Here is a 21,262-nt window from a genome sequence, read left to right as displayed (position 1 = left end):
TTTAGAAAGGAGGCAAAAGTTACTTGAGGGTATATGCCAAGGACAAACACTGCTGTTTTCTGGAACTTCCATCTCTATTTCTATGCCTGTTTCTAAACTAGGCGACTACAGTTTCTTGTTGGGACAATTACATAGTTGTGCTTTTCATTGTCATTTTCCTGCAGGGGATGAAGCCCCAGGTTTCTGCACTCTTCTCTTTGAATGCATAATATAAAACACAAAGGCAGGGGGCTTCCCTGGTGGCGCAGTGGTTGAGAATCTGCCTGCTAATGCAGGGGACACGGGTTCGAGCCCTGGTCTGGGAGGATCCCACATGCCGCGGAGCAGCTGGGCCCGTGAGCCACAATTACTGAGTCTGCGCGTCTGGAGCCTGTGCTCCGCAACAAGGGAGGCCGCGATAGTGAGAGGCCCTCGCACCGCGATGAAGAGTGGTCCCCGCTCGCCACAACTGGAGAGAGCCCTCGCACGGAAACGAAGACCCAACACAGCAAAAATAAATTAATTAATAAACTCCTACCCCCAACATCTTCTTTTAAAAAAAAAACACACACACACACAAAGGCATGACTTTTTAAAAGCTGCATTCGTGAAGTGTTAAGGCCACAGAGTTTAACTAAGTCAAGAAATGTGGATGTGGAGGCTTCCTTGAGATGGTTGCCTCCCGCGGTTGTCAGCCTTGCTAACATGTACGTATCTTAAGCCGCGTCATCAGCTGGATGGAGTCTTCCAGCACATCTGCGACTCCTGTTTTCATCAATGGAAATTAATGCACTGTTGTCGAGAAGAGAATCACTTTGAGTGTGTGGCTGTGCAAATGAACTTTTAAGAGAATCCTTGCTATGTGGCAGAGAAGAGAGAATGAGAGAGGCAGGGAGGGAAAAGTGAGCAAAGCTCAATATCTCCTTGTGAAATAAACAGGCAATTCCAATGGAGTTAACCATTTCATGCCTGGATTGCTGTGATGGCCTGTGACCAGAGCTGCCACCTCCCTCCTTGATCCCCTGGTCATTCCATTCTTTAAGATTGATCTTCCAAAATCACTACTTCTCTGGTGCCTTCCCTTACTTAAAAGCCTCCAGGGAGGGGGTGGGAGCATGAATACAAGGAACACAGAGGATTTTTAGGGCAGTGAAACTACTCTGTATACCATAATGATGGATACATGTCATTATACCTTTGTCCAAACCCACAGAATGTACAGCACCAAGAGTAAACCCTATTGTGAACTATGGACTCTGGGTGGTAATGGTGTGTCAGTGTAGGTTCATCGATAGTAGCAAATGTACCACTCTGGCGGGGGATGCTGAGATGTTGATAATGGGCGGGGGGGGGCTGTGTGCACATGTGGGGCCTGGGAGGATATGGGGAATCTCTACTTTCCTCTTAAGTTTGCTGTGAACCTAAAACTGCTCTAGAAAAATAAAGTCTTTAAAAAAGCCTCCAGTGGCCCCATATTATCTATGTATCAAACACACACTCTTTATCCCAGTGGTCAAGGGCAGTGTGTAACAGGACTCTACCGTAACCCATCCAACACTTTTTAGTGTTCAGTCTTGTCTCCTTAATTACAATCTAGTTAGTAGTTGAATCTAGTCGCTAAAATCAAGGATAGTGCTTTCAACCGCATTTGTAATATCACAGAACTTACCACAATCCTGAGCACAGAATAGACCCCCGTTAAACCCAGGTGTTGACAAACTCATCAGAGGGAAAAGAAAAATCTTTGCTTATTGTCTAAGATCTCTGGAAAAGGAGACCTCAGTATATTCACTGGTGGCCCCTCTCAGTCCCTGAGGACCCATCAGCACCTCTAAGGGTGCTGCCACAGTGAAAAGCTGCAGAGATGGTTGGCATGGATGATGCCTCTGGGTACCACCCCCATCTCGGTATTCACTCGTTCATCCATTCTCCCAACAACAGGTGTGTATGGAGGGACTTCCCTGGTGGTCCAGTGGTTAAGACTTCACCTTCCAATGCAGGGGGTATGGATTTGATCCCTGGTTGGGGAGCTAAGATCCCACATGACTCGTGGGATTGTAACAAATTCAATAAAGACTTTAAAAATGGTCCACATCAAAAAACAAAGAAAATAAAGTGTATGGAGCATCTAATCTGCTCTCAGCATGGAGATGTGGTTCTGAAAGACACAAAGTCCTGCTCTGGTGGAGATTGCGCTCTGTCGTGTGTGTGTGTGTGTGTGTGTGTGTGTGTGTGTGTGTGTGTGTTTGTGTGTGTGTGTTAGGGAAGCGGGAGACACAGCAAACAAGTCTTCTGACACCGGCAAATGTCTGGCAAGAGGGGCTGTACTGGGTTGAATGGTGACCCTAAAGAGAAATCTTCACGACCCAACCACTGGAACCTGTGAATATGACCTTATTTGGGAAAAGGGTCTTTGCAGATGTGATTACGTTAAGGGTCTTGGATTATCCAGCTGGGGCTTAAAGCCAGTGATGAGTGGAGACAGAAGAGGGGAAGACGTAGATGCGGAGGAGAAGGCCATGTAGAGACAGAGGCAGAGAACTCCGGCGGCCACCAGGAGCTGGAATAGGTGAGAACAGGTTGTCCCTTGGAGCCTTAGAGGGAGCAAAACTCTTGACCCCTTGATTTTGGACTTCCAACCTCCAGAACTGGGAGAGAATCAACTTCTGTTGTTTTAAGTCCCCAGTTGGTGGTGGTTTGTTACAGCCGCCTCAGGAAAGAAATATAGGGGACAAAATCACCTCTGATAAGAACCATTGCCCTCAGGTGAGGAAGTTTGGGGCAAGTCTGAGGAACCACAAGGACGCAGGTGAGGTTGGCATCGTAGTGAGTGAAGCCAGAGAAGTGGGTGGAGCCACAATCATGAGGAATTTAGAGTTTGTTGTAGGTGTGAGGCGTGTTAAGCACAGAAGGTTTCAGGAAAGCCAGCTTATATATTTAGCAGATTCCCCCCAGGACCTTGTGGACTGTGTGTGTGGTGGAGGGAAAGTGAAGCTGGGATTCCTTAGGAGGGGCTGCAGTCGAACTGGCTTCTGACCCAGTGAGCCTTGCAGACCTTCCTCTCATCCAGGGCATTCCTGGGGGAGGCAGCCCAGGTGAACACAATTCCTCCTCCAGTTATTCCAACAGCCAGGCCTTGAGTTTGACGTTTCACATGATCAGAAAGATGAAAGGCACCCCAGAGATGGTTAGTTCATTGATTTCGTGTTAAGATGAAGAAACGGAAGCTTAAAGGAGGAAATGACATTGACCTCACATCCGTAGGCAGGTTAAGTTTTCATGGGCAGAGCTGAAACCTGCACCCAAGCTTCCCCTGTTCTTTCCTGATGGGTTTTTTTTATTTGTACAGAGTAGTGCAATGACCAAGGGTATCATTTGCATTTTACAACCACCCCGTGAGATGTACAGTATCAACACATAACTCTTATTTTATAAATGCAAAATATATATAAATTAAAAAACAAGGAGGATCAGAGAGGTGAGGTGATTTGCCCAAGGTCACACAGCTTTCAAGGGGCAGATCTGTCAATCAACCTTGGGTCTTCCATCCCTCCCAGAAACCTCCATTTCCCCTGCTGGATCTTACAAAGTGCTGACACAGCTACCTCAATCTTAAAGTTTTCCACTGTTCCTTTGCCTCCGGTGACCTCTTTCCAACTTGCAAGTTTTCGATTTATGATTATATGGTGTTCCTTGCCCTTTAGGCAAGTTTGATTTCATCGTCCAGACACAAACTCCTTCACAGTGAAGGCTGCAACTAAAAAGAAAAAGAACAAGGAAAAGGGTTAATATAGGATGTGCTGGATCTGAAAACAATTTCAGAGGTAATGTGGGGTCCATGAAGCCTGTATACATTTCCTGATAGCTGAGAAAAGCATTACGCTTAACTGTTTTGCTTCCCAGTGTGTGTCATGTGCAATAGAAGAATAAAGGTTCACATAACACGGAAGCTGTGACAAAAGCAGGAGGCCGGGAGATTCAATGCTAATAGTGACAGGGTGTCTCTCACTCAGGGGAATTAGCCATGGATGCCTTGCTTTCATCTATATCTGTATTTGGTCGAAAAGTGCTCCAGGGTCTTCTAACCTCACCCCTTCATCCTTGATAAGAGGGAAACGACATTCTAAGTAAGTAATCTGACATGCTATCACTTGTCTCTCGAGGCCTGCCTTGAGAAGAATGCACACAGTTATTAAAGAAAAACTGTTCTGTGTCTATTTATCCAATCTACAGATTTGATCACAAAATATATATCAAGCCCCTACTGTATGCCAGGCTTCGTGTAGGTGCTGGGGACACACTGGGCTCTCTGTTCATGGGTTGTTCAGTGTGGAGTGAAGAGAGATTTGGAAGTGGGTGAATGCTGTGACATAGACAGGAGGAACAGGTCAGGTTATGGTGCTGGGAGGACTGGGTGGTCCCCCCAACATCGAGTAGAAGGACTGGCGTCAGGAGGAGAAGGAACCACGGCCAGAGATGGCAAGATGCTCCAGAACCTACAATCTCAAAGCCCCCAGAGGCTGGATGGGAATGTGGGGCTGGAATATAAAGTCCAAGAGTGGCTAGAACTCAGTGGGAGTTGCTGGTCAGGGCAAGGGCTCAGTGCTAGTCTCTGAACAGCAGGCAGGGCGGCATCTCCTTGGTGTGCTGGATGCCGGTGTGTCTTTCCATGGGACTGAGGCAGTGCTACAGCGCCTTGGTGCTTCGGCTCCTGGCTCAATCAGTGGAGGGGGGCACCTCAGGCTGGCTCTGTGCTCCTCAGTGATCAGCCAAAGTGGGGAGATGTGGTCAACAAGTTCTTCAGCCTCTTGGCTTCTGGATGGAAGGTGTGACAAGAAGAGGTGATGCTGTATCAGTCGGCTTGGGCTGCCATAGCAATACCCCAGACCAGGTGGCTAAAACAACAGAAATGTATTTCCTCACAGTTCTGGAGGCTGAAAGTCCAAGATCAAGGTGTCAGCAGGGTTGGTGTCCTCTGATGACACCCCAATGGATCATGAATTTAGAGCACAAAGCCCTCTTGGTCCCAGAAATGCAACTTGTGAGAACTTGACTTGCCTGAACTTGGCCATGCCGTCTTGCAGAGGTTTCAGCAAAAACCCAACAGCTGGTAACGCTGATGCATTTGTTTCCCAATCATTTACTTATGTACCTGCTTCTCCTGCTAACCACGGGCTCCTAAAGGACGGAGACTTTATTTCACAGCCTACTGCCCAGAACCGACCCCAGCACATAGTAGGGACATATCTGTGTAATTGAATTTGTTGACGTTGCATTCAAAGTTGAATTGGTCTCTGTACCTAGAAAGAAGGGTGTGAAAGGGGATGTTTAACTGGAGGTCAAGCGGCAGAGAAGCCAGACAAACATCTGGCCTTTGGACCCCACGTTGCCCCTGACAGCGGTCCCTGTGACCCTGTCTAGCAGACATGGTGCCGATCCTAAAAATCCAGCCAGTATGCCAGTTCCTTTTCTCACCAGCCAAGTCCAGGGATATTCTTTTCAGGCTTAATTAAGTGGGACGTGAAAGTCGGGAACAGCCATGTGCCTACCCCTTCCTCTCAGATTCTCCCCAGATCCTTCACTTTCCTAGGAGAGACTTGGTAAGAGGAGGGTAGTTCTTGGCTGGCTGCCCATCTGTGGAGCTGTGCTGTGTCTTCCCAGAACTAAAATGAGTCTGGAGCTGCAGCGTCAAGGGGGAGGCATCCTTGTTGGAGCTCATTCAGCACGTCCCATCAATCTTCTCCGTGTTCCTCTTGTGACAGGTGTGACAAACCTCTCCATTTTCCCAGCAGCCACTGGAAAAGAGAAGCCATCAGGTAGAAAATAGGAAGAAAGAAAGATCGTGGGGAGAGAGGGGCAGAGAGAGAGAGAGAGAATGAATCTGTGTGTTTCTATCCATTTGTGAGTTTACCAAAATGCTAGCCTTTGTGCAAAGGAAAACATCTCATGTTTCTGCTGCCTGACGATGAAACTCATCAGATGAGAAAAATAAATTAAAAGAGAGGCAGCTCTTGTCACATTTTATGTATGTAGATGATTGAAAGAAAGTGAACAAGTAGAGCAAGCAAATTGTACATGTAATAGCTTACTAGATAGAATGTTTTTTTAATGAATAAGATTCAGAAACCGTATCAATTACATTTTACAACTGTCAGTATGTCTGTCTTTTATTTTTATTTTCTTTCTGCTGGCTATAACTGAATTAGTGCTTTCTGATTCAAAGCTTTTTTCCTTTGGCCAGAAGTTTAAGGAGATATCGCCTATCTCCTTATTTTCTGTCTTCCTTCATGTAGCTCTGAGCACAGAATTATGGTCTCTTTTGCCAAATGCGGGGGCAAGTGGCTGGTGTCCCTCCATCCAGCCTTCCGTGGGCACTTCCTCCCATCTGGAATCTGCTCCAGCTAATAATCATGCTGGGCAGCTCGTACTGTATGCAAGGTGGGATGTCACCCTTAAGAACAAGAGTCTGTTGGTGTATTTTTCACCATGAATAGGCCATTTTTTTTTTAATTAAAAAATTCTGAGATTAGTTATTTTCTGCTGCCTTACTCATTTGGTTAATACATGCTAATGCTGCAAAAATAAATATTAATGTAGCATGCCTTGCTGGAGCAGGTCTTTGGGGGAGGTTGGTGAATCTGTGTATAGCACATCTGAACCTCCTGCCATCGAGATGGTAATTAGGCTAAACTCGAGTGCAAGTCCATTGTTTGGAGTGATTCTATGAGTAACCAGAAAGCTGTGGACCCCTCTTCTAACTGCCTCTGACTTCGGCTGATTCTTCTTTAGTGAAAGCTGTATTTTGGGGGAGTCCTTTTGTTAATGCTGTGTGAGCCGATTGCCTTGTCAACACTAGGATATGAGTAGAGGATGAAACACTTATGTAATTCTGAGCAGAAAATCTTTAAATAAGGATCAGCAATCCAGATTGCCAGAGGGTAGGGAGACAGTAGGAGAAACAGTAACTCACCAGTGAAATGTCATCGGTTAATGACAATGTGAGAATGGCAGCCTGAGGAGTAAGAAAGGACAAAGTAAGAAACACTGTCACCTGGTCTCCTCTTAGCCAGATTCTTTTGCACCATTTCATTTTTATCAGTCAATCAGCTACTTTAGAGATGAAATGGATCTTAGAATTTGTGTAGTTTTACCTCCCAAACACCTGAAATTAATTCAGTGTGGAAGGAAAACCTCCAACACATCAGATGCATGTTTGATTGTGTTCTGCCTGAATCTCTCCAGCTATGGGGAGCTCAACACTTTTCATGCCAGACTTTTTGATTGTTAGTGCTAATAGTTTGAAACTTATTACTTCTTTGTGGTTTTGGTTCAGAATCTTTTGGTTGAAATTGGTAGGGGGAAAAAATCTCTCAAACTAATTAAGTTTAAAGGGGAATTTTTTTTTTTTGGTTCACATACTTTGAAGACTCCAGGTAGGATGGGCTTCAGGTGCAGCTTGATCCAGGGCTCAAAGTATATTGTCAGACCCCATCTCAGAGCTATTGCCTCCTAGTTAGCTCCATTCTCAGGCTCTACTTAGTGGCCTCTGACAAATTCAGGCTCATTTTTTTCATGACATCAGACCAATGGATCCTTCCTAATTTGGGGGAAGCCCATTGGCCCAAACTGGATAATATATCAGTTCCTTAATGTCTCAGTTTGGGTCCCACACACCTACAGAGCCTGAGACTAGGACTTGAGTGCAGGCAGTTAATTTGGGAGGTGAGCCAAGTAAAGGAGGAAAAGATAATAAAGGTTATGTTATTGAGCTGATTATTGCTATGAACAAACAAGTCTCCATCTCACAGAGGACCAGGAATCTTTGAGAAATTGTGTAGAATGTGTCTCGGAATTGTTCCTCTGAAGGACACGACAGTGGGTCAATTGATATTCCATCTTGCGTCCCTGTTGGTTGATGATTACTTAGAGGCCATTTGTACCCTTTCCCTGTGCCACTCTGAGGTGCCTCAACTCAGACCGAATGAGCTGGGGTAGGAAGTGGGCTTCAGAAAATGACCTGAGGCAGAAATGCAGAGAGACAAGGCTGGTGCTTGAGGAGCAATGGTACCAACGTTCTGGGAAGTGGGCGCCCAGGCTCAGATGAAATCACAGGTGGGTCGAGGGTTACAGAAACTGTCTGCCATCACTGACCAGGTACTGTGACCTGGAGCATGGACTGAGCTGCTTGGCTTAAACCTTGGTCACAGGCTATGTCCTTGAAGCTGGGAATGGAAGCTGCTGGAACTACGTGTGATGAGAATGGAAGAAATCATCACCCAAGAACAAAATCAGGTTACAATTACCAGGAAAAAAAGAAAAGGATGCCTGTTGGGGAACAAAATTGAAAAATATCTAGTGTACCTCTGTTGAGCCAGAAATCTGCCTTCTTATAACTTCCAGACATCAGTTGGAATGCTGCCTCTGAAGAGAATATAGAATTAGCAGTGGGTTTTTTTTTTTCCCTATGAATGATAGCCCTTAAAATATTAGGAGATAGTGAGCATGTCTACCTTTGGTCTTCTTTTGTCTGGTCCGGTATAGATACGCTTGTTTTCTTTAGCTACTCTTTATATGATATGGTTTCTAGGACCTTTTGTGGTTCTAGGCACCCCCCCCCTCCTGACATCCCCATCATTAGACTTCTTTACCTGTCACTCCGTCAACTGAGCACAGCAGGAAAGATGGGGTCAGACCCATCACAATAAGAATGGATGTAGATAAGATAACCCTGGGTCAAGATATTGCGAACATCCTATGAGGTCACACTTGAAGAATATTTTATGATGTTCCAATTATTTGAAAGTAGAGGACCTATGTATGACTCTCTATTAATCAGAAAATACTTTCCTCCTGCATTACCTAGTAGTGGCTAACTCTTGACTATTATCGAAACTTTATGTTGACTCATCTTGTACAATGTTCCTCAGTGGACAAATGTTGGTTTGACCTGCCCAGTGTGTCTGTCCCTTCTCCTGGTAACAGAAGCCTGAATGACCTCTGAGGAGCCAGCCCCACTTCCATGTTCAGCAGGTGAGGCTTGGATGGACAGGTGGTGAAATACGTGATCTGCTTTTGGCCAGAGTCCTCATGCCTCTCTCCAAAGAGTTTGTTGAGTGATGAGCTAGTGATTCTGGCCTGGCCAATTGGCATAATCGCATTACTGGCCACCATGATGGGTTTGTGGATGGGCACCAAGGTGGCTCATTTGGAATTGCCTCTTAAAACGTAGGCCTGGAGATGCTGGCAGCCACCTGCTACCACATGGAGCCTGAGGATGAAGCCAGAAGGAGCGGCATGTGACAGCAGGAAGCCGGCTTAATCACATCCTCTCGGCTCCTGAGTCCTGCTGGGATTGAAAATCTAGTGTGGACCATTCATCATGTGAGACAATACATTTCTTGTTTCTGCTTCTGCTACGAAATGAATCTTAATTAATACGTTCGTGACATTAAGATATTTAATAGATTGTATCAAATAGTGGAAAAATCAGTGGTTTTAAGTCAGACAGTCTAGGATTTAGCCTGATACCACCACCCTCCAGCTAGGGATGAGATCAGAGTCAATTTCCTTATCTCTATGCCTGGGGTTCCACTGTGATCAAACCCAGATAATATAAAATGGTAAAATAAAGTAAAATGATAGAATATGGGTATCACTGCCTATTTTTATTAAATGATGTGGTTAAAAAAATCATGTAATAGTTCAGTATGGTCAGATCAATAGTTTCATGGGCTCATCCCTGGATGATGGAACAACTATGGATGTTCATAAGACAGTCCCATCCTGCCAAGCAATCTGCAAGGCATTTTTGGAGGGATTGTTTCATCTAATCTCAACAACCCTATGAGGCAGGCGCTACTATTATTCTCGAATCAGGCATGAGGAAACTGAAACTCTAAAAGGTCAAGTGATCTGTCCAAGGTCATGCTGCCAGGACACAGTAGAGCTAAGGTTTCTCCAGACAGGCTGACTTCACACCAGGTGCTCTGGGCCATTATTTTAGATCACCATTTCATCTTAATAGAAATTCCATGAGTAATGATAGAAATCTGTGTTTTTGCCAGCTGGGGTGCCCAAACACCTTAACACTGGTGGTTAAAAGTGTACATTCATGCCTTTGTTTTCAAAGTAAGATAATAACAGCATGTCTTTTCCTGAATGACTCACCTTGGGCTTTCCGGCTTCTGGACCTCTGTCTTCATGGTACTCTTGAAACATACTGGCCTTCACCTCCTGCCCAGTTTCCCCCTGCTTGATTGTCATTAATTGCACAAACAACTTGACAGCAATAAAAAGGAAAAGTTGAAAGATAGGAAAATAACCTATAGTTCTATCCATTCTTTAAATCTCGGACTAAATGCCACTTTTCCAGGAAATTATCCTTAGAGTGTCCAGCTACCCACACGCATATGTGCGTACACACACACACACACACACACACATGCGCACACACACACACACACACACACCTTATTAGATAGGATCATATCTTCCTTCTCTTACTGAACTGCAAAGCAGGGCCTAGGCCTGGTTCATCTCTGCTTCCCCCACGGCACCCTGAAAGCGGGCCTTGCCCACAGTAATCATCAATTGAATTGTAAGCAGCATATAGTAAAATTTTATGTTGCTCTTCAAGGGACAGTGAGTAATTGCACTGATTTGCAGTCAGCCAGCTTAGCTGGTATCTGGCTCTTAGTCTTGGCAAGGCTCTGGATATTTCTTAAAAGTTGACATTCTTCCTGGACTTGCAGTCTGACTGCACGAGGCTCTCTAGGGAATAAAAATTAGCCTACTATCTGAAATGTTTATGAAAACAGCTAAATTTAGATGATCAAAGATTTCAGGAATCCTGGGGCCTTTGAGTTTGAAGACTGTGGTATTATTTACAAGCATCTTGAACAGCAAAGATTTTTCTTCATAAAGTCCCCTTGTGAGGCATTGAAGGTTCTACTCGGAAGCCACTTTAATTTCTCATTATTTGACAGAATGAAGCAAGTTCTTATTTAAGGAGCCTACTCGGGCATTTCATTTTTCTCTGTTCGTCCACCCCACCCTAACTTTTAGAGGAGAGGAATGCTGCTTTCGACCAAACGGGAATTACTTCTAAGAGAGAAGGCAGATCGATAGCTTAACTTTAATGTGTGGATTAATTTGCCATCTCGAATCAAAAATGGAACCTGCTCAAAAGATTCCAAAAGGATGTATCTGCCATAATTTTTCTGAAATTTGGGGAGCGGGTTGAAGTCACGGAGATAAGGACCTTGCTCTGAGGGATGCCTTTACAACATAAAGCTCCTAATATAAATTTGATTCATGCCAGGTGGGGAGCTGGTATTATTTGGGCTGGATCCTAAGCAGTGATTCTCCTTGGTGTCTTGGCAGGAGAAGAGGAGGGACAGGAAATGCAGATGGGGAGGAAAAGTGGGGAATGAGGTTCTTTGTGTAACCAGTTAAGGCCTCAGAGAGCAAAGTCAGAGGAACCTGTTATGGTGGGAAGGTAAAACTCCCTGGTGTGTCAGTTTCTGGGGTGGCCATTTGGTTTGCACTGAATCTCCCTCTGGGGGAAGCAGTATGTAGAGTGATCAGGATCCCCAGCTCAGGTGGGCACAGCAGGTCCTCCCCTGGATCACCCCCAATCTGTGACACTGGGCAGATTGTTCAGCCTTGCTGAGCCTCTCAGGTGCCTCGCCTGTGAAGCAGGAACTATGACAGTACCCACCTCACATACCGTCCACGGAACTAAACAAGGCAATTCGAGTGAAGCTTATAAAGTCCTTAACCCAGGGCCTGCCACATTAGTATCGTTAGACTACTGCATATGTACAATGCAATATTACTCAGCCATGAAAAGAAACGAAATTGAGCTATTTGTAGTGAGGTGGATGGACCTAGAGTCTGTCATACAGAGTGAAGTCAGTCAGAAAGAGAAAGACAAATACCGTATGCTAACACATATACGTGGAATCTAAGAAAAAAAAAAGGTCATGAAGAACCTAGGGGTAAGACGGGAATAAAGACACAGACCTACTAGAGAATGGACTTGAGGACACAGGGAGGGGGAAGGGTAAGCCGGGACAAAGTGAGAGAGTGGCATGGACATATATACACTACCAAACGTAAGGTAGATAGCTAGTGGGAAGCAGCCGCATAGCACAGGGAGATCAGCTCGGTGCTCTGTGACCACCTAGAGGGGTGGGATAGGGAGGGTGGGAGGGAGACGCAAGAGGGAGGGGATATGGAGATATATGTACATGTATAACTGATTCACTTTGTTATAAAGCAGAAACTAACACACCATCGTAAAGCAATTATACTCCAATAAAGATGTTAAAAAATAAATAAATAAATAAAAATAAAAAATAAACTACTGCAAAGCATCTGAAAGAAAATGCAAGTGCGACATTGCGTTGAAATATAGTGGATCAGTACCAAAATCCTCCCTAGTCATGCAAATAGGACGGAATATGCTGCAGAAAGGCATTCCATAAACACCTGAGAGTCTCCTTCAGCCCTGACCCACCAGGTCTTGGATGCACAGCTTTTGCAAAAGGATAGAAGACAGCTCAGCCGCAAGGAAGGGGAAGGGCAGGCGGTGGGAATATGGCGCTTTTCCCCAGCTGCTGCCACCTGGCTCCGTGTCTATAAGGATAGTTTGTTTGCACACAGAAAGCTCCACATTGCCACTCTTTGCCAGTCCCCTGCCCAAGTGGGAAGAGCCTGTGATGAGCCACGGCATCAGTAATTACTGTCACTAGCTCTGCTGCAGAGTTTGAGGACTGGTGTTGCAGGTGGAGGAGGCTGCTCATCAGACTAACAGGAGGACAGGATGGGAGTCAAGGCTGGGAATCACTAAAGGCCACCCAGAGCCAGGCCACTGATCCCTTCTGGGATAAGAAGTTTCCTTTGAAGCTCAAGAAGGATTTCTCTTCTTTGTCTTCTGAGACAGGAACTAACTTGCCCCCGGTTTGCCCAAGGAGGGATAAAGGCTAGGGAAGCTGCTGGGAGGTGTAAGGGAAATGCTTTTGTTAAAGAGAGATCCCAGCCAAAGCTCCTAGGAATTTATCCAAGCCCAGCCCAGCCCTTAGGAATTGCTTGGGTGGAGTCATTATCACCAGATAAGATGTCTGGCAGGTTTAGACCCATGAGTTCCCCTCTGGGTTTCAAAGCAGCCAAGAGCAACCCTTCGGAAATCCAGATGGTGAGTTCCAGCAAGAGGCAAGACACTCTCTCCAGGTGCATGAGTCAGCAAGCCCAGCTGCCCTGGGCGGTTTTGCTGCCCTGGCCCTTCCTGGCATGTCATCAATCACCTGCTAGCACAACTGGAGATGTCTGGTTGGCAGGTTCCTTGCAAGGGATGATCCTATGCCTTCAGGGCTGAAGCATGCAGAGTTTGGAGCCAGACTGCTTAGATTCAGATCCTATTGCCACCACCTCCCAGCTGGGTGTCTTTGGGCAAGTTGCTCAGCCTCTCTGTGCCTTGGTTTCCTCACCTGCAAAATGGAGATGATAATACTTGTCTCACAGGACCACTGTGGGGGTCACATCGGTCCAGATGTGTCAAATCCTGACAGTAGTATCTGGCACATAGTAAGGCTTTGGCAAATGTGAGGCATTTTCATCTTTACTTCTCCAGGCAGCCCATTCCAAACTTGGTTAGGCCTAAACATGAGGAAATTCTTTCTTCAAGGGCTTTAGGTGTGTATCTGGGCTGTACCACATAGTAGATATGTATTTGGCACAAAGGAGTTACTTTTTTTAAGCTATGGTTCCCCATCTGTAAAATGGGGATCATATTAGCATGGGTTTTGCAACGTTGTTGGAAAGATTAAATGAGATACTCCATGTAAAATGCTTTGTCCAGATTTAAATAAGTATTGCAGTGTTTGTGTGTGTTTGTGTGTGTGTGTGTGTGTGTGTGTGTATGTGTGTACATGTATCCTATATGTTAAGACGTCTGCATTTGCAAGCAATAGAAAATCTGCCTGAATCTGACTTAAGTAATATAGAAATGTATTATAGCATCTAATAGGAAGTTCCAAGGCAGGGTGAGCTTCAGGGCTGGTTGATTCAGAGGTTCAGTGATATCATTAACGACCAAGGTTCTTTCCATTTCTTTGCCCTGTCATCCTCAGGGTGGTAGCCAAATGGATGAAGCAGATCTAGGAGTAATCCAGATATGACCATATCCAGGGAAGAAGAAAGATGAGCTTTTTCTGTGACTTCCTCTTAAGAGTAAGAAAAATGCCCTAGAAGCATCCCTTCCCCCAGCAGAATTTATCTAATGTCTCACTGAGCACATTTATATCTCATGCCTATTCCGGAACCAGTTACTGGAAGGGGGGATTCCTTCAGACCAATCAGCCTCTCCTGGAGCTACCATGAGGTGTTTCCTGTAAGGGGGAGAGAGGACATCTGAACAATGTTGGGATTCTGTTAGGAATGAAGAAGGGGAGCAGATACTGGGAAGGCAACAGCATTCATCCCAGAGTCTAAACTTATTTCTCCGTAGCTTCTCCCTCACACCCTCTATACCCAGGGCATGTTTAGTCCCTTTTCAAATTTTAAAAGAGCACCTTCATGTTCTTTCTTCTCCAGGCATCTTTACTCCCACTAGTGGAATGAATGAGCCCAGCCCCATGGCTTTTTGTGTTTTTTTAAATATTTATTTATTTATTTGGTTGCTCTGGGTCTTAGTTGCAGCAGGTGGGCTCCTTAGTTGTGGCTCCAGGGCTCCTTAGTGGCATGCGAACCCTTAATTGCAGCATGCATGTGGGATCTAGTTCCCTGACCAGGGAATGAACCCCAACCCCCTGCACTGGGAGCATGGTGACTTATCCACTGCGCCACCAGGGAAGTCCCCAGCCCCACGTTTCTTATACTAACAAGGGCTGCCACATTCAGAGCAGGCACGGTCCTTCTAATGTTAAAGGTGGATCTAGTCTTACACTTCATGTGATTGGTTCAAGGAGGATTTAGAATTATACAAACTGCCTGGTCCGATGGGCTCAAAGATGCATGGGCAAATTTGCAACACCATGGATGCAACTAGAGATTTCTGACTGAAGGTAAGTCAGAAAGACAAAGACAAATACTATATGATATCACTTATATGTGGAGTCTAAAATATGGCACAAATGGACCTATTTATGAAACAGAAACAAAATCAGGGACATAGAGAATAGACTGGTGGTTGCCAAGGGGGAGGGGTATGGGAAAGGGTAGGAGTGGGAGTTTGGGGTTAGCAGATGCAAACTATTATATATAGAATGGATAAAAAACAAGGTCCTACTGTATAGCACAGGGAACTATATTCAATATCCCGTGATAAACCATAATGGAAAAGAATATGAAAAAGAATGTGTATATATATATATATATATATATATATACACACACACACACATGTATATGTATAACTGAGTCGCTTTGCTGTACAGCAGTAATTAACACAACATTGTAATTCAACTATACTTCAATTGAAAAGAAAAAGGAAAAAGGGTGCGTGGGCAATCCCACATCAGTGGAGCCAGGGTCTCTATGCATGCAGCTGCCGTGAGCACAGGTCAGGCCTGCATGACCTGGGCTGCCGAGAAGAACGGCAGCCCCTTCCTCATGCCTAGTGGGCCACCACAGACAACAGGTTCTAGGAGCCCAGAGAAAGCAGGCTGATGTGATAAACCAAGCTGTTTACTATTGCTATGGATTGAATGCTTGCATCTTCCCAAAATTCGTAAGTTGAAATTCTAACCCCCAATGTGATGGCATTAGGATGTGGGGAGCCTTAGGTGATTGTGTCATGAGGGTGGAGACCTCGTGAATGGGACGAGTGTCCTTATAAGAAGAGACACAAGAGCTTTGCTCCCCTCCATGTGAAGGTACAACCAGAAAGCAGCCTCTGCAAGCCAGGAGGGAGGCCCTCACCAGACACCAGATCTTCCAGTGCCTTGATCTTAGACTTCCCAGCTTCCAGAACTGTGAGAAATAAATATTTGTTGTTTAAGCCACGCAGTCCACGGTAATTTGTTACAGCAGCCTGAGGGGACTAAGACAGTTATGATAATGCTGACGTGTCACCATTCTGGCAAAACCGATTGGATTTTAAATGTTTTTGTTTATTTTGTTTTGTGTATCTGAAATCAGTGTCTTCAGCCTTCATGCCAATGTCCTTTCCATCACCTCCTGTTCACATCTTACTGGTTCTTCCAAGTCTGGTTCAGGCACCATCTCTTTGCTGAATACTTCACTGGTTGCTAAGCTGGAGGTCACCTTTCCCTCCTCTGATGCTTCAGCCCCGTTTCTATGTCTCACTCCTGCTGCACCCAGTACACTCTACCGACCTGATATTTCAGTTATTGATAAACTCATACGTTCTCTCCTCTAGACAGCCTCTGGAGAAGAGGCCAATGTCCATCACCTTTTATATCTGCCTCCTACCCAGTGCCCCGCCAGGGCATGGGGGTTGGAGTGTAGTATAAAGAACATCATCTAGAGGAGAGGAATTCTGAATTCCAAGTTGGCATCGGCCACAATTTGGGGCTCAATTTTCCTTAACCGTGAGGTGAAAGGATTGGATAAAATTTTCTCTAAAGTTCCTTATGGTCAAGAAAGCTTTTGATTAAGTGTGGAGCAATTGTGGGAAGGTGGAAGAGAGGATTGTAGACATATGTGTGTGTGTGTGTGTGTGTGTGTGTGCGCGCGCGTGTGTGCACGCCCACCATGTTGAGTAGGGGGAAGGATGGTTAGCTTCCTCCTTGACATGCCATATGGGCATCCAGGTAAGTTTTCTACATGAGACTTGCTCTAGGAGCTAACACAGAGGAAGGTAAAGAAACTTGACTGTTTTTCTCATTAGAAAGGCAAATTACGGGATAGTAACTTACAGGATAAGAAGGGGCTTTATAATTAAACAGAAGTGGGTTTGAATCGTGGCCCCATGAATTAGAAAGTGTAATTTTGGACAAACTGTTTAATCTTTTTGGGCCTCAGCTTCCTTACCTATAAAACTGGGATGATAAGAGGATTAAATCTGATACAATATCTAAGGTACATGTTATGAAGATTAAATTAGGTAATATAGCTAACGCACCCAGCCTAAGACCTGGCATATAGACAGTGAAACAATCATTATTGTTACTGAAGATCCTGTTAAATATCAAGATGAAAACACTAATGTTAAGGCCCCAAGGAAATGTTTGTGTGCTCTCCATTTCCTTCTGATAATAATAGAATTAATTCACAGTCCTGGTATATGTGGAGAGGAAGTCCCCTCTTTTCTGCTCTCCTCTATTTTCTTCCTTCTCCTTGACTTTTAAAGGAAAAATAACCCAATTCCTCTTCTTAAAAATTTTAACACATTTTCCTTGTTATATAGAAGTTCTTTAAACCCACTCTACCTGTGGGTCTTACGCTCAGTGTAAATCCTCCCTAGAAGTTTCTGGCTTCTTTTGAAGGTTTGCTTGGCGTCCTTCCTCATAATGCCTTTTAAGGATAAGCAGCTCAAACTCGTACCTGCCCAGGTGATAGGAGATTGACTGGGAAGGTGTCCTCCTTCTCTGAGAAGAAATGCATCCTCTCTGATCCTTGGCAGCCAGCGGAGGAGAGAGGATGCTTGCAGACTGAGGCCTTCAAGGTCTTTCCTGCCAAGAATGAGTGGCATGTGAACAAGGCTCCACTCAGCAATTCTGGGCAGAAGTCCAAGCCCCGCTAGGGTGGTCCCCAAGGCCCTGGAGGAATGATGCCAAGAATCTCTGCACTGCCAAATAGCTCTCCACCTCAGGCGTCGTTCTGGCCGCTTAATTCTCCTGCCAAGCTGTTTCTAGATCAGTCTTCTAAACTTCCCCATAAAATTCCCAGAAAAGGAACTGGAAAACCTGGAAATTGTGGGGAAGCATTTGGATCTCCTCCGTGATGCTGTGGAAGTGATTATCATTAAAGAACTAAAAATAGTGGCTTGGAGAAAGTGCCAGGCTTGCCACTAGTGGTTACACGAGCCTTTACATAGCTCAGGTAACCCTAGCCACCGGCTCTCATGGGGCCGTGTGTTTGGGCTTCGTGGCCTGAGAGGCACGTGTGCATGAGGTCTCCGATGCCCACCTGTTGGCACAGACCATCTCCCAGAGTCAGACCCATAGGGCTTCTTAGGGAGGTGAAATGTATCTTGCTGATGGAACAAGACATAAGAAAGGGTTCATTTACAAAAAAAAGCCCCACAGTTCCTTTGATCTCTGGGGTGATGCCAGAGCTCTCAGGGAGAGTGACGATGCTGGAATAGATTCCCCATATAAATCAGCCTGTGGGCCTCAGAGAATTGAAGTTAGAGGGAAAATGACCTGGAAACCATTTGGTTTCAATAATTTGAGACCCAGTGGGGTCCAGTCCTCCTTTGGACTGTCAATAGTTTTAGCCTAGGGCAAACGGAATGGAAATCGGAAGAAAAATAAGCGCGTTTTGGCAGCCTGTGCAACTGAAGGCAATTTTTTAAAGTCCTAGAGAAAAATCTGTGTGTTGTGAGGCTATATACCTGTGCGTGGATAATGGCATGTGTTTGTTTGTTATCACTGCACGTTTCAGTGTCTTGGCCATTACTGAAATGATGGAAAATTGCTGGACGCTGTTAAGTTTGAGGCTGTGAGTGAAAATGTTAAGAGTTAGTACTTGTGGGGGTTGGAGATTTTTTGCTTCATTTTTTGTTCTCTTATTGTTGTAAAGGGTACACTTTTTTTTTTTTTTTTTTTTGCAGTACGCGGGCGTCTCACTGTTGTGGCCTCTCCTGTTGCGGAGCGCAGGCTCCGGACGCGCAGGCTCAGCGGCCATGGCTCACGGGCCCAGCCGCTCCGCGGCATGTGGGATCTTCCCAGACCGGGGCACGAACCCGCGTCCCCTGCATCGGCAGGCAGACTCTCAACCACTGCGCCACCAGGGAAGCCCAAGGGTACACTTTTGATGGGAAGTCCATATAAGTTTATTTAACTACTCTAGAACCAAGATTTCTTTCCATCTCTTTCCTCCCTTCCTTTTCTACTCTTTCTCCTCCCTCTTTTTCTTTTCTTCTTCTTCTTCCTCTTCTTCTTTCTTCTTCTTTTTTTTTGGCTTGCCTTAAAACCAGATGGAGGTAGAATTTACAGGTTCAACCTAAGGCCCCAGTGTGTCCCCATCACAAAATATAGTTCAGGAAAATGCTGCCTTCAACTGAGATGTCCAGCTGTGTCTGCTTGAAATCTTTAAAACCACCATTTTCAGTACCTGCCCATGCATTCACAGTTAGAAGCGTTTAAAATTCCAATAAAATACACAGTCTAAAAATGTCTTAGCTCTAGCTACTAGGTTGTTCCTAACAGGAAATGTAAATAGATGGAGAGCTTGAGCTTCTTAGCAAAGCCTTTGGAAATATGTCAGTGTCATTGCACACAACTGGGCAAGCACTAAGAGCCTTGATGCATTTTGAAAGGTGTACAACACACACACTTTTACCTGCTCTGTGGGGTGGCTGCTACTCATGCAAGAGCAGGGAGGAGGATCAGGTACCAGGTTTGTGCATTTCTCGAGTCCCCGCCAAGACTCATGAGTGAAAGAAGCACTTCGGCTTGAAAGCTCTTTAGTCCCCAGCATTTGCTGTTAGCTCTTTAGAGAGTGGAAGAACTTTCTGCGTATTTGTCTCACTTCATGTTCATGGACATCATCACATGAGACTGATGGGCCCACTGGAGCTGGAGGACCTCTCATACCCATTGAAGATGGTGAAATCCCTTCTCCACCCTGTGGCCCCTTGACTCGACAAAGTACATTTTCTCAGGGTGCTGAATCGTAGGAGTTGCCTCTATAATTCAGCTTTTAGAGGAAGCCACTCTGAGCTGTGTGTTCATGCCTTCAGTTACATGGGCCCACATTTCTTCTCGAGTGTTCACTGATTTTTCTGGCTGGACTGCCACCACACAGTTATGCCCCTGAAAGGAAGAGCATGTCTAATTGAGATCAATGTGAGTCACAGTTTACGGTAATTATCTCAGGGATGGAGCGCTTATGGGGACATCACCTAATGAGGCCCGCATGGGTTCCAAGGCTGCTCTCAGCTTGGCCCCTACAATGGCAATGACACTGGACTGCTGTCAGGGCCAGGGAACATTGCTTGGAACAATGGTTCCTGACTGAGAATATTTAGGTAAAAATAACATTGTTACTTGAGCCATAAAATATAATAATTTTGAAAATTTTAATCTAACTTTTGGTTTTACTTTAGGATACATGTATATAATTTTTAAAAGTCAGATAATTCTCTGAATCTTTAAATAAAAAACACCATCCTCCTACAAATTTCTCTACCTACTCTAGTACTGCTTTCCTAGAAAACCACTTTCAACTCTGGGCTATTTTCTCAGTTATGTACCTCCATATTTCTAATAAACATACTTATACTATGGTTTTGTTATTTTCTGGTTTAATATACTTTTGGTTTTCTACTGTGAAAAGTGAAGATTTAGATCTTGCATTTTCCCTGCCTCTCCACATACACATACACAAACTTATCCTCACTTTCTCAATTCCTCCAATGTGATTATATCAGAGTTTTAATGAAATAACTATTCAGAGTTTCTGTTAATAGGACAGTATCCATTTTGTTAACAACCGAGTCACTATTGCACTTCTTGTCTTGCACAAATTTCATTTTCCCTGGAGTTCATAATTGCCTTATATTTTCTCCTTGGTTTTGTTATGTAGCTATCAGCAATTCATCTCCCAGCTCTCATCTGTAATTGTAAATCTCCTCCAAATTTGTTCAAGCACGTCAAGCCATCTCTCATTTTCATTATCCTCCTAGTCAACTGGGACTGGTGGATCTCTGGGTCTGCTCCTTAGCCACTGTCCTGAGGTTTCCCTTTATAATCATCGCAGAAGTTCCCTTGGCTTTTTACTCTGTATTGGATCCCCTAGTTCCTTGATAGCATGTCTTCCTTTCACTTTAGTGGACCACATCTTCTAGAGCTTTCCAGAGAAAAAATACCTGAGATGTAACTTTTTCTTGAGACTCTGGATATATGGACATAATAGTTATGTCCGTTTTAGCTCCTATCTTGGTTACCTTCATGGAATAACTCTACTTCTTCTTTTTTTAATCTTTTTTGGAGTATAACTACTTTACAATATTGTGTTATTTTCTGCTGTACAACAAAGTGAATCAGCTGTATGTATACATATATCCCCATATCCCCTCCCTCTTGAGCCTCCCTCCCACCCTCCCTATCCTAGCCCTCTAGGTGGTCACAAAGCATCAAGCTGCTCTCCCCGT

Source organism: Monodon monoceros, unplaced genomic scaffold, assembly GCF_005190385.1.
Source record: "Monodon monoceros isolate NGI ecotype Baffin Bay Population unplaced genomic scaffold, NGI_Narwhal_1 Super_Scaffold_18, whole genome shotgun sequence".
Taxonomy (NCBI): Eukaryota; Metazoa; Chordata; class Mammalia; order Artiodactyla; family Monodontidae; genus Monodon; species Monodon monoceros.
The sequence above is the reverse complement of the archived record's forward strand: the minus strand, read 5'-3'. Positions refer to the sequence as shown.